An 11,844-nucleotide genomic window follows, 5' to 3' on the forward strand; every position below is an offset into this window, starting at 1 on the left:
GTCGTTCTTTACCTTTATCTCTTCTAAGAGCTTCACAAAAAGCGACTCTGTAACATTATTTCCAAGATCTTTGGCTTTGTTTTTCTTTGCGGCCTTCCTTCTTGCTGGTCTTTCCACAACATCATAGTTATCATTGTCCCCTATATTTACTGAATCTGGTGTACAAGGGGTAGATGTTGCCGGAGATGCATTTTTTGTGCTTTTTTGCTTCTTCATTGTTGTATCTTCCATCCATTTTGGTTGGGATCTTAATTCATTCCAACAATGCTCAAAGGGAAAGTTCAGTTGACACAAGTCTTTGTACAATTTTTTCGCATCCCGAATCTGAGAAATAGATTAAAGAATAATCACTATCACGTAATGAAAAATATATATTCATTATAGGTACAAAATTAAAATCTAGTAATACCTTGTCTTTTTCAGTCGAACCACTTCGATTCAACCGTTCAACTTGAGCAAAACATCCACAAAATTTATTTGTGACAAGTTGAATCGTCGACCGCTGATTCATAAGAGAAGTTTGAGTTCTTTCAGAATCAAAGGTTTTGTACTTGTTCAAATTCTTTTGCTCATTTCCTCTAATTGGATCTAAGCTAATATTAAGCCATGAAGATATGAGCATTATGTCTTCCTCTACAGTGAAGTTCCCTTTGTGTTGTGATATCTTTGTGGTTTGAGTAATAATTTCAGGAGCGAATGATAAAGATTGACTCTCTTGTTAAGGAGATTCAGTGGTAACATCATAGTCAAGGTCAAACTCGTCGTTCATTAGGTTGCTAAAATATGCATTTCCTTGATATTCCATCTAAAGCACAATTATTCATTCCACAAAATGTGTATTATATCAACAATAGAACAATAGCGATTCGTAGCTCGAAAGAGTGTGGCTCAAGAGTGGCCAAAATGTTGTTTTTTGTCCTCTGTGGGCGTGTGCTTGAATGAAGTCTCACAGCCAAGCATCATTTTATTTGGCAAAACAATAAAAAAAATGAAAAGAAAAACAAGAACAGAGATTAAAGAGAGAGAAGCATGTATCGTTTGTAACCTAGCGGCACAATGAGATGAGCGATCTAGGTTCTTGTTGCTGCCGTGGGTGCCGCAAGTTGCTGCCGTTGTGTCATCCATAGTTGAAGAAGAGGAGTCATGACTGGTATTTTTGTTTCCCTTGTGTGATTTGCTCTTCATTTGCTCTTCAAGACAAGAAATCAACACTGTTTTGGGTTGAATCTTTAAAATAGAATTTGTACGTGAATTTACACAAGATTCGTCAAAATAGTATTTAACTTTGGATAAGGAGATGTGAGGAAAATATAGAAGAAATACCCCTTGTGTAAATAGTGTGTTTACACAAGATTCACTCAAGATTCAAATTCTGTGTTGTGTAAATGGGACCTTCAATTCACTCAAGATTCAAATTTTGTGTTGACAGAATTTGTAAATACAGATTCAACCCAAAACAGTATTTACACAAGAAATACCCCTTCGGATTATAGTGTTTTGGAGGTGGAGATGTGAGGAAAATACAGAATTTGTAAATACTGTCAATACAGAATTTTGAATCTTTAATACTGTCAACATGTTTAATAATACCTTTTATTGTTATCTTTTCATTCTCAATTGACTTTAATAATATTGTCAACATGTTTAATAATATAGTCAACATGTTTAATACTGTCATGAATTTTGATAATACAGAATTTTGGAACCTGTCAACATCTTTTCATTCTCAATTGACTTTACATGTTTAATAATACCTTTTATGGTTTTATGTAATGCTTTCTATTGTTGTAGACTATGGCTGTATTCTATCATCAATTCAATTCAAAATGCCATTTTTCAATTACTTATGGTTGCAAAGATTTTTATCTTCTCACATTGAATAATTCCTTTGGATTCCATGATTGATTTAAGCTATAAAATTCAACTCCTTTTGATTATAGCCTAATGGCTCTCATATTTTACAAATCTGAAAAGCCCCATTCTTAAGGTAGCTGCCATTAATAAGATAATTGTTTGTACTCTAAAATTTTGTATTCTATTTAACTTTGAAGGTAGAATGGATATTGATTCGAACAATAATTTTTTCAATAGGAGTGACGAAGTTGACGAAGAAGATAACACTCTTTCATTTAATGAGTGTGGTGAAGTTGAAGAACCTAAGAAAGGAATGTATTTTAGCTCAAAGGAAGAGGTGTACGCATTTTATGCAAAATATGCAAAACACTCGGGATTTGCTATAGCTTATAGAACACAAAATTTAACATGTGACGGGGAAGTTAAGTACTTTGGAATTGAATGTACTAGGGCACGAAAGAGAACAAAAAGATTAGAAATAAATCCCTTGGAACCATCTTTGTCATCAAAAATTGATTGTAAAGCAAGGGTAAGAGCCAGTCTACAAAAGGATGGAACATATAAGTTAACCACAGTTGTGCTTGAGCACACTCATGATTTGGTTGCTACTAACTCACAGCATTTTGCAATGAATAAGAGGATTGTTACTTCAGTGAAGAGGAGACTAGAAGTTAACGATGCAGCAGGAATTGGGATGGCTAAGAATTTTCATTCCATAGTTGTTGAAGCGGGGGGATATGAGGCATTAACGTTTGATGAGCGAGATGCAAGGAATTATATTGAGAATGCTAGAAGGTTGAGACTTGGGGTAGGAGACGCCGAATCAGTTACACATTATTTTCATGAAATGCAACAACAAAATTCAAACTTCTATTCGGCAATTGACCTTGATGAAGATGGTCGCATGCGCAACTTGTTTTGGGTGGATGCAAGGAGTAGGGCGGGTTATAAAGCATTTGGGGATGTTGTCTCTTTTGACACAACCTATTTGACAAACAAATACGATATGCCGTTTGCTCCGTTTGTAAGAGTTAATCACCATGAACACTCAATTTTGTTTGGTTGTGGGTTGTTAAGTAATGAGAACACGGAGACTTTTGTTTGGCTATTCAAAGAATGGTTAAGTTGCATGTCAGATGCTCCCCCAAAAGCGATAATAACTAACCGGTGCAGAGCTATGCAAAATGCCATAGAAATTGTCTTCCTATAGGCTCGGCATCGTTGGTGTTTATGGCATATTATGAAGAAAATTCCCGAGAAATTGAGAGGATATTCACAATATGAGTCCATAAAGGTTGCTATCAGTAATGCAGTTTATGATTCATTCGCAAAAGATGAATTTGAGGAATACTGGGAAGCAATGATTGAAAATTTCAATTTGAATGATAACGAGTGGTTGGGGTATTACACCGTGAGGAACATAGGTGGATTCCTACCTATGTTAAAGACATATTTTGGGCTGGCATGTCAACTACACAACGAAATGAAAGTATAAATGCATTCTTTGATGGATATGTGAACTCCAAGACAACCTTGAAGCAATTTGTTGAGCAATATGACAATGCGTTGAGAAGTAAGGTAGAGAATGAGACAAAAGTAAATTTTAAGTCTCGCAACAAAGTGTATGATTGCTTAACGGTGTATCGTTTTGAGAAGCAATTTCGTACAGCTTACACTAATTCCAAATTTAAAGAAGTTCAACTAGAAATGAAGCGTCTAGTGTATTGTCGTGCAAATCTTATCAAAAAGGAGGGAGCAATTTGTACCTATCATGTTAGGGAGGCTGTTGTTGTGGGTGAGGGGATGAAGAAAGTGGAATTTGTTGTGTACTTTAATTCAACTGAATGTGAGCTCCAATGTATGTGTTAGTTGTTTGAGTTTAGAGGTATTATGTGTGCCCATTCACTTTGTGTGCTCATTGAAAGATCCGTATATGAGGTGCCAAATAAATACATTGTTTCGAGATGGAGAAAAGACTTGGAAAAAGGCTACACATGCATTCTAACCACACATACTAACTTTGGCTCTTCTCTACATCCAAAGTTGCATGATAACTATCACAACACGTTGGATAAGATCCTAGAACTTGCTACCAATGACGATGGTAAACACAAAGTGATTCAACTTGGGTTGATGAAAATCAAAGATGAAGTGAGAACAGTTCAACCAAGTAGTGCAAGTAATGTGCCATGTATTAGTACTTTACCACCTTCAAGTAGTACTTTACCATCTTCCCATACTTTACCAAAAAGTCTGCCTCGTATCAATACTACAAAAGAAATCATGACTCGCGAGGCACTAAGTCCTTTGGTTGCTCGCCGAAGTGGCCGTGCATGTACGAAACAGAAGGTTAGCAAGGTTGATGCAGTAGTCAATCGGTTGAAGGGAAAGAATAAGAAGGCTAATCCGGTATAGGTACATTTTTTATTCCGCAATACACATGTATATTGCAGAATTTGTTAAACTTCAAATATTCATCAATGTTTGGTACTATAAGGTCAGAAGGTGCATCAAAATGAACCTCGTAAGTTAAGCTTTCCTTGTACGGGAGGCATGCAACACACTATATATGAACCGGTACGTGTTAAATATAAAGGTTGTTTCGTGTTTTTTTTTTTTTTTTTGGCTTTTAATTTTAGTGCTTGAAATTACTAATTAACTTGTGTTACTATTTTATCATTAGGTGCCACCAAATCAACCTTACTATTGTCCTTCTATGGATGCCATAGCAGACAGTATGGATGTACCGGTATGTGTTGAACAGACTTAATATATTGCACTTTGTTTGTTGTCACTTGATATTGGTGAATATGTTTGTGGAATTTTTTTTTAATATTTACTTTATTTTTACAGGCACCGGTTAGCACAATTGGGGACAACATTGGAAGCACATCTCATACTCAAGCTGGAATGGTCAACAATATTAGCAGTCAAAGTTTGATAGTACCACCAAATTTTGTTGACTTGAACATCGACGGGGATCCGAATGTCCCATTTTTTTTTTTAGTTCCGAAGTGCTAATTGTACGTGAATTTTATTTGTAAACTTTGGATTGTTCACTTGAATGTCCCATTTTTTTGAGTTGAATGAATTGAAGGTCCCATTTTTGAAAGAATAGAAACCTGTAGGGTGTTGGATATTCTTACAAATGGTTCTTAACATGTTTTATGGGCTTACTAGTTGACCTTTTGATAAGTTGCTAGGGATCAGGGTTAATATCCATGTTTCTGTTCTTTTATTTAGTTTTTTTGGTCCTTTTAACTACGATCCTTGATGCCATGATTGGTGAATACAATATTGCAATTTGCATGATATTCAATTTGAAGTTTTACAGTCACTAAATTCAGTTCTACTGTGTCCATGGATCTTTTGCAGTGCTTAGCAGTTATGAACTTTTGAAGCTCCTAGGTCTGAATTGAATCTTTAACAATTGGATAATTTCTTATTTTAGTACAAGGGGCTATCCTGACCTCAAAAGCCTGCATCTTACTGTGTTGCAAGCTCTGTGTATGTTGAGTGAATTTCATAAACCTATTCAGTGAATTTATTGAGTGAATTTCAACTATTGAGTGAATTTGTTGAGTGAATTTCAGCTGTTGAACATGGACCATTCATGCGTGAATTTGTTGAGTGAATTTCAGAAACCTGTGTATGTGTTACCAAACTAGAAACCTGTGTGTATGCTTCTCATTCAAGCCAACAAATTTCTTGAAATATTACTTATTCATTCAACAGGTTCATTCAAGGTCCTTCACCTTTGTCTCAAAGAAACCTGTTATACACATTGTTAATCAATACACACTGTTCATTCAACAGATTTCATCTCAAAGAAACCTGTTATACACCTTCAACCTGTTCATTGAACACATTGTTAATCAACCTGTTCAACCATTGTCCAAAAAAATACACTGTTTAGCACCTGTTCATTCAACACATTGTTAATTAATACACCTGTTTTTTCAAAGCATCACATATAATACACACTGTTAAGCAACCAGCATAATTTAACAGATTTCACACATTGTTCATAATCAATACACACTATTGATTCAACAGATTTCATCCCAAAGAAACCTGTTTTACACCTTCAACCTGTTCAACCTGTTCATTCAGCACATTGTTAATCAACCTGTTCAACCATTGTCCAAAAAAATACACTGTTATGCACATATTCAGTCAACACATTGTTAATCAATACACCTGTTTTTTCAAACCATCAGATTTTTAAGCACCAACAAAAAAATACAAAACAAGTAAAAAAGTAGATTACATTCATAGCATGTTCCAAAACCTAACAACTTAGTCATTTATATGATAAAGTACAAAAATACACAAAATACAATGACATAAGTCATTGCCTTGAAAATCTTCTCCATCCTTTGAAGCCTTTTATCATGCTCATGAATTGCATTGTCCATCTCACCAAGCCTTCTCCTTAGATCATTAATTTCTTCTGTTCTTGAATCTATCCGAGGTCCAGCATTGGCACGGATTGTGGAGGTAACGTCGTCGTCATCATCTGCGAATCTGAAGTAATTGTAGTGTTCGTTTGCAATCTACAATGCACAAGAATCAGTTAATCAATAAATAACAAATGAAATTTGTAGAAAGTAAAAGATCAATTTATATAACAAATACTTACATATTTTGTTGGGCAAACAAAAAAGACACGTCCTTCATTTCCATTCTCATTGGTTCGTATAATATGCATGGAAGCTGTTCTTCCACAATTACACAGTCTTGGCTTTAATCTTATGTTCCTATTATTAGTAGAAGATGAAGCCATTTTTTTATCTGCATAAAAATACCAACAGATTCAACTACCGATTAGTAGAAGATGATGTTCTTCTTATTTTTTTATCTCCCAAGTTGTTCTACCTATTAGTAGAAGATGATGATTCAACTACCTATTAGCAGAAGATGATAATGATTCAACTACCTACCAAGCTGTTCTTCCATTTTTTTTATCTTCCTATTATTAGTGGAAGATGATGTTGGAGTTCAATCTTGATAACAGATTTGTTTAAAGAGTTCAATCTTGATAACAGAGTTCAATCTGTTTAAAATAGAGACAGATGCGTTCAAGATTGAACTCCCTTATTAGGTTAATCTTGAATTAATTTTGATAACAGAGTTCGATCTTGATATGTTGAATTAACCAGGTTAATCTTGATAACAGAGTTCAATCTTGAATTAATTTTCTTAACAGGTTAATCTTGAAATAATTTTTCACAAAACTCTGTTCAATCTGTTAAATTAAGATAACAGAGTTCAATCTGTTTTTCACACACAGAACATTGAATTAATTTTGAAATTATTTAACATAGGAACATTTCATGAAGTTTAGGAACATTTCATCAATTTTTCACAGAACATTTCATCAAGATTAAAAATTAATTCAAGATTAACCTGTTAATCTTGATAACAGAGTTCAATCTTTAACTAGGCACACCACCAGGTTAACTAGGTTAATCTTGATAACAAAGTTCATTCTTGATAACAGGTATATTTTGTATGACCAGATTGAACTCTAACAGAGTAGGTATACTTTGTATGACCAGATTTGCCTTTGTACTTGTTATCAAGATTTTGATAACAGAGTTCATTCTTGATAACAGAGTAACACATCTTGATAACAGAGTGTTACTGTCATACAAAGTAGGTTTGGGATAATAGGTATCAAGAATCCCAAATATACCAGGACAGCAACACATCTTGATAACATAATTCATTCCCAAATCCCAAACCTACTCTGTTTTATATCTATTATAACAGAGTTCATTCTAGATAACAGGCATAAAGGCAAATCCCAAACCTTAACACATCACAAATTAAAGCCAAATCCCAAACCCTAACACAAATTGCAAGCAAAATCCAACCCCAAACATTCCCAATCGACTAATTTCTACAAAAATTGAAGCCAAACGTAAACCCTAACTTTGCGATTTCAGCTTTACCTCAAATTCGCTGTCGCAGGCTCTCGTTCGTCCTGTGTCGTGGTTCGTCGTCCTCCATCGTCGTTCATCCACCGTCTTATCGTCCTTCGTCCCCCGCCTCGTCGTCCTTCGTACTCCTTCAAGAGACAGGTGAGAGAGGCGAGAGTAAAGAGATAAAGAGGAGAGAGGGATGAGGCAAGAGTGAGAGAGAGGTGAGAGTGCTGATTTCTTGCAATTTGTTGAGAGTGAGAGAGGTGAGAGGCGAGAGTAAAGAGATATAGTGAACTACTTAAGCGGAGAGGGAAAAGATCGAGAGGGGAGAGAAATTTGTACTTTCGAGCCATTCGAGCCCGAAATATTCAAGCTACAGATCATTTTTGACAATAGAATTCACAGAGTGAACACAAGAACTGAAATTGTGAAACTTCAAGCAAAACCCATTAAAAGATAATGATAAAATAAAATAAAAGCAAGTACTCGAACGTCTCATACACAGTTTGAACTTATTCTACAAGGCCCACATACGTTAGGTTGCATGAAGAACTTTTTCAAATAGTCATATTTTCCAAAACTATATTACTATCCTCTTCTAAGGAAATCACACCTTTGTTCTTAAGCTTATAACCAAATGAATCACTAAAATCTCTGCTAATTATTCGGTTCCCATCAGTTACCAACAATGGCCTCACTGTTGGTGTAAGTGGTGAGGGAACTAAACTAAACTCAAACTCATCCTTTTGAGCCTGTTCTCTATACAGCTGAGCAGTGAGGTAACTTTCTAAAGGGTTCAATGGTTTAACAGAAAACTCGCGAGACCTTCTACTTCTAAGAGGCTTGCTCTTTGCCAATCTATAGGTCTCAAATCCCAGTAAAGCATCACCAAAATTGTCAAAACTCTTATTCTTTTCACCAATTCCAATCACATTGTCCTGAAAATTTTCTTTTCCTTGGAATCCTGGTGGAAAATTCTTCGTCATAAGCACATTGTAATTCTCATAATTCCCTACATTTGCCAAAACTTTAGCATCACTGTCACTTGTAGATGCATTTCCAGCTACCAAACTACCACCATGTCAATCCAATTCATGAAACGTCCAATCTGAAACTGATAGGAATTGGGCTTTGGTTTGTTGGTTTGCATTGCATTTGACATCAAAATGTGCACACTTGGTCCCTTGGGCCATCACGCATTGAAATGCGCGCTTGATGGTCCGAGAACCAAGGACCATGTCCCTTTGAGTCATACACATGATGAGGGATAGGATTGGCGCATACATTGCTTGAATTGCATTGCCATGCTATGCCTTGCCCTCTACTACTATCAATTGCAGGTTCTGCAGACATTGTTTGCCGACCGACAGTGTTTAATGCCGACTGGCAATCCATTGGTGGCCGATAGCTTCACCAACAGCCGATGATCATATACCACTGCCGATGGCTATTCTACTCAGCCGGTGGTGTCTCCCAATGTCCAGGGAAGCAATTCTGAGACTTTGGCGGTCTTCAAAGAGGCAGAGCAGGGAAAACATAGGCGGCCTATGCATGGCAGTGTACTTCCGAGCAAGACCCGAGCACGCGCGCATCGGACCCTCTTCCCGAGCCCCCCCTTTTATTGCTTTCCTTATGCTTAGTTAATTTGTTAATTAATTAGGTGATTTGTAATAATTAATTAGCTTGCGAGTTAGTTAATTTGTATTATTCTTTCGGTCCCTCCGAGCGAGGGCAAATTTGTAATAAGTGTAGGTGAGTGTGTGCATGTCTTCCAACCCCCACTTCTTTCTCCCTTTTACTTACCTGCTTTGATGGTTCGTAATAGGTCATGTTTAATTTAGCATACATTATGCTATGCATGCGTGCATCATTCATCAGTATTGCATGCACCGGGCTCGGCGCATCATGCTAACTGCATTAGTATTTCAAATCTAACTTGAATACATGCTACTTGTGCATTTTAACATGTCATTCATAGAATAGCCGAGCCTACTCTAGTGACATTCCGTATGCGTTGCATTAGACATTTAAACATGGACTTGTATCATGCATTGATTGCTAACGAGTTCTTTGTTTTGGCACGGAGTACGATGTAAGTATTTATGCTTTAGCATCCTTGCATGCGTGTGGGTGTTGCCATGATAGCATGACTACCATGAGGCTAGCTGCTTATGTTATATAAACTGCTTGAATGCCTGTGGGTGAAGGTTGGATTGCCTGAGTTGGAATGGCTCATTGAAATCCGTGTTTCAGCCTACTTGTGAGTAGCAAATTCCAAAATATTTTTCCAAAACAAACGGATATGCAATGTTTATTCCCAAATTAGGCAATCTAGTCTATACTTTTGTGCTGTGCGCATAACATAGTAATTCTAGGCTAATAACCGGAATAAGAACACATAACGTTTTCAAAAACGGATATCACGGTTAGTAGAGGCCGATCTTCGGATCGGGCGAGAGGGGGTGCTCATAGCTGACCTTCCCTAATCGTACCCAAGTTCCCGAGCCGAGGCAACTTTGGTGATGACGGACGCCTTTGGCATCGAGTCAGGGTTTCCTAAATTCCCCCAAAATAAAATATTTAGGTGGCGACTCTGTATCTGGCAAAGCAGTCCATGTTTGGCACTTCTTTTCAAAAATCTATTTCTCAAAACGATTTGCCGGATTTGGACTCTTTGGTTCAGATTAAGAACTGTGACACAAATCGAGTCCGAACTGTAGTGAGGCCCACGGGCGCGTGCTACAGTTTCTGGCGACTCCGCTGGGGATTTAGAGAGCTTGACTCGAACTCGTGATATCCTATTTTGATTTCATTTATGTGTCTCTTTGCATTGCATGTGCATTGGTGCGCCTAGGACACAGTGTTTGCCATCTGCCATTCCTGAACGGTTTTCCGAAGGCTTGACTTTGTCAAAGCATGCCATAAGGCTGACCGGTTGTGGGCTCTGACAGTATGGGAACACAAACCCCGGTTTTACCGGGGCACCTTTTTCGACCATTTGACCTAGTGCATATTCGGATCCATAGTGACCATTCCAAGCTAGGACAGTTTGCTTACCCAATGTTAGGTTGTTTGAAAACTGCTGCGTGCATAGTGAAACCCTAGCTCCTGACAAAATAGGACAGGGAAACCCTACCTCTCCATAGGGGTGTTTTGGCTCTCTTTACTTGCTATGTGCTTTTAGAATGTATCTCTACAGGAACATACATATCAGTTTGCAAGTTTGAGTATCAGGCCCGAGGGCACCAGTATCAGTATTGTTGAGAAATCAGTTATCTGCTGGTATCAAGTTCAGTTTTGGGAACAGTGGTTCTGGGGAACAGTGATCAGTAGTAGAGTGCAGTTGTTCGGCTACACCCGTGTTTGATCTATTTGGGCTGAAATGCTGTTTGTTTTCCCTTTCAGTTCAGAGGTTCAGAGAGTTGATACAGAGTAGCTAGTGTTCCCCCTTGCTGAGGCAGGACTTATGATGACGCAGAATTCAGAAGAGATTGTGGTTATGACAGCTACGCTAGATCAAGGGATCACCCTGCAAGATGAAACCAATGTTGATGTATCGCATCCGCCCAGGTCGCCTGTCGCGTACCCGATCTGGACTCCCCAGTTGTATCAGGCTCGTGAGCCCACTACATTCGAGCTGATGGGAATGATTGGTGACCTCCAGAGATCCGTGGCCGATCTGGCCTATGGAATGTCGGCTTCACCGCCAACGGCACCGTATGCCGGGAATTTCATGCCACAAGAGCCCCCGCTACTGGGGCGGATTGTGATAGAGCTCAGCCAGCCAGAGATGGCTTCCAGCTACAGCCACGACGTGTCAGCAACAACCGAGCTTCGCCCTGAAGTAACAACCCAAACCCTTGACCAGGCCGAGGCCAGAGGCAAGAACAAAATGAAGGCAGATGCCGATCCCATTGAACAACTGCTGCGGGCAGTCGAGGCTTTGAAAGTCGGGGGATGAACAAGCAACAGATATCCGCAGTTATGGCAAAAACTGTGGAGGATGCTTTCCCCACTCCACCTGAGGGTAGTTCAAGTCAGTCAGAAAATCGGTATAGGCCCC

Source organism: Camellia sinensis, chromosome 8 (genome assembly GCF_055761805.1).
Source record: "Camellia sinensis isolate YWXY chromosome 8, ASM5576180v1, whole genome shotgun sequence".
In the NCBI taxonomy this organism is placed as follows: domain Eukaryota; kingdom Viridiplantae; phylum Streptophyta; class Magnoliopsida; order Ericales; family Theaceae; genus Camellia; species Camellia sinensis.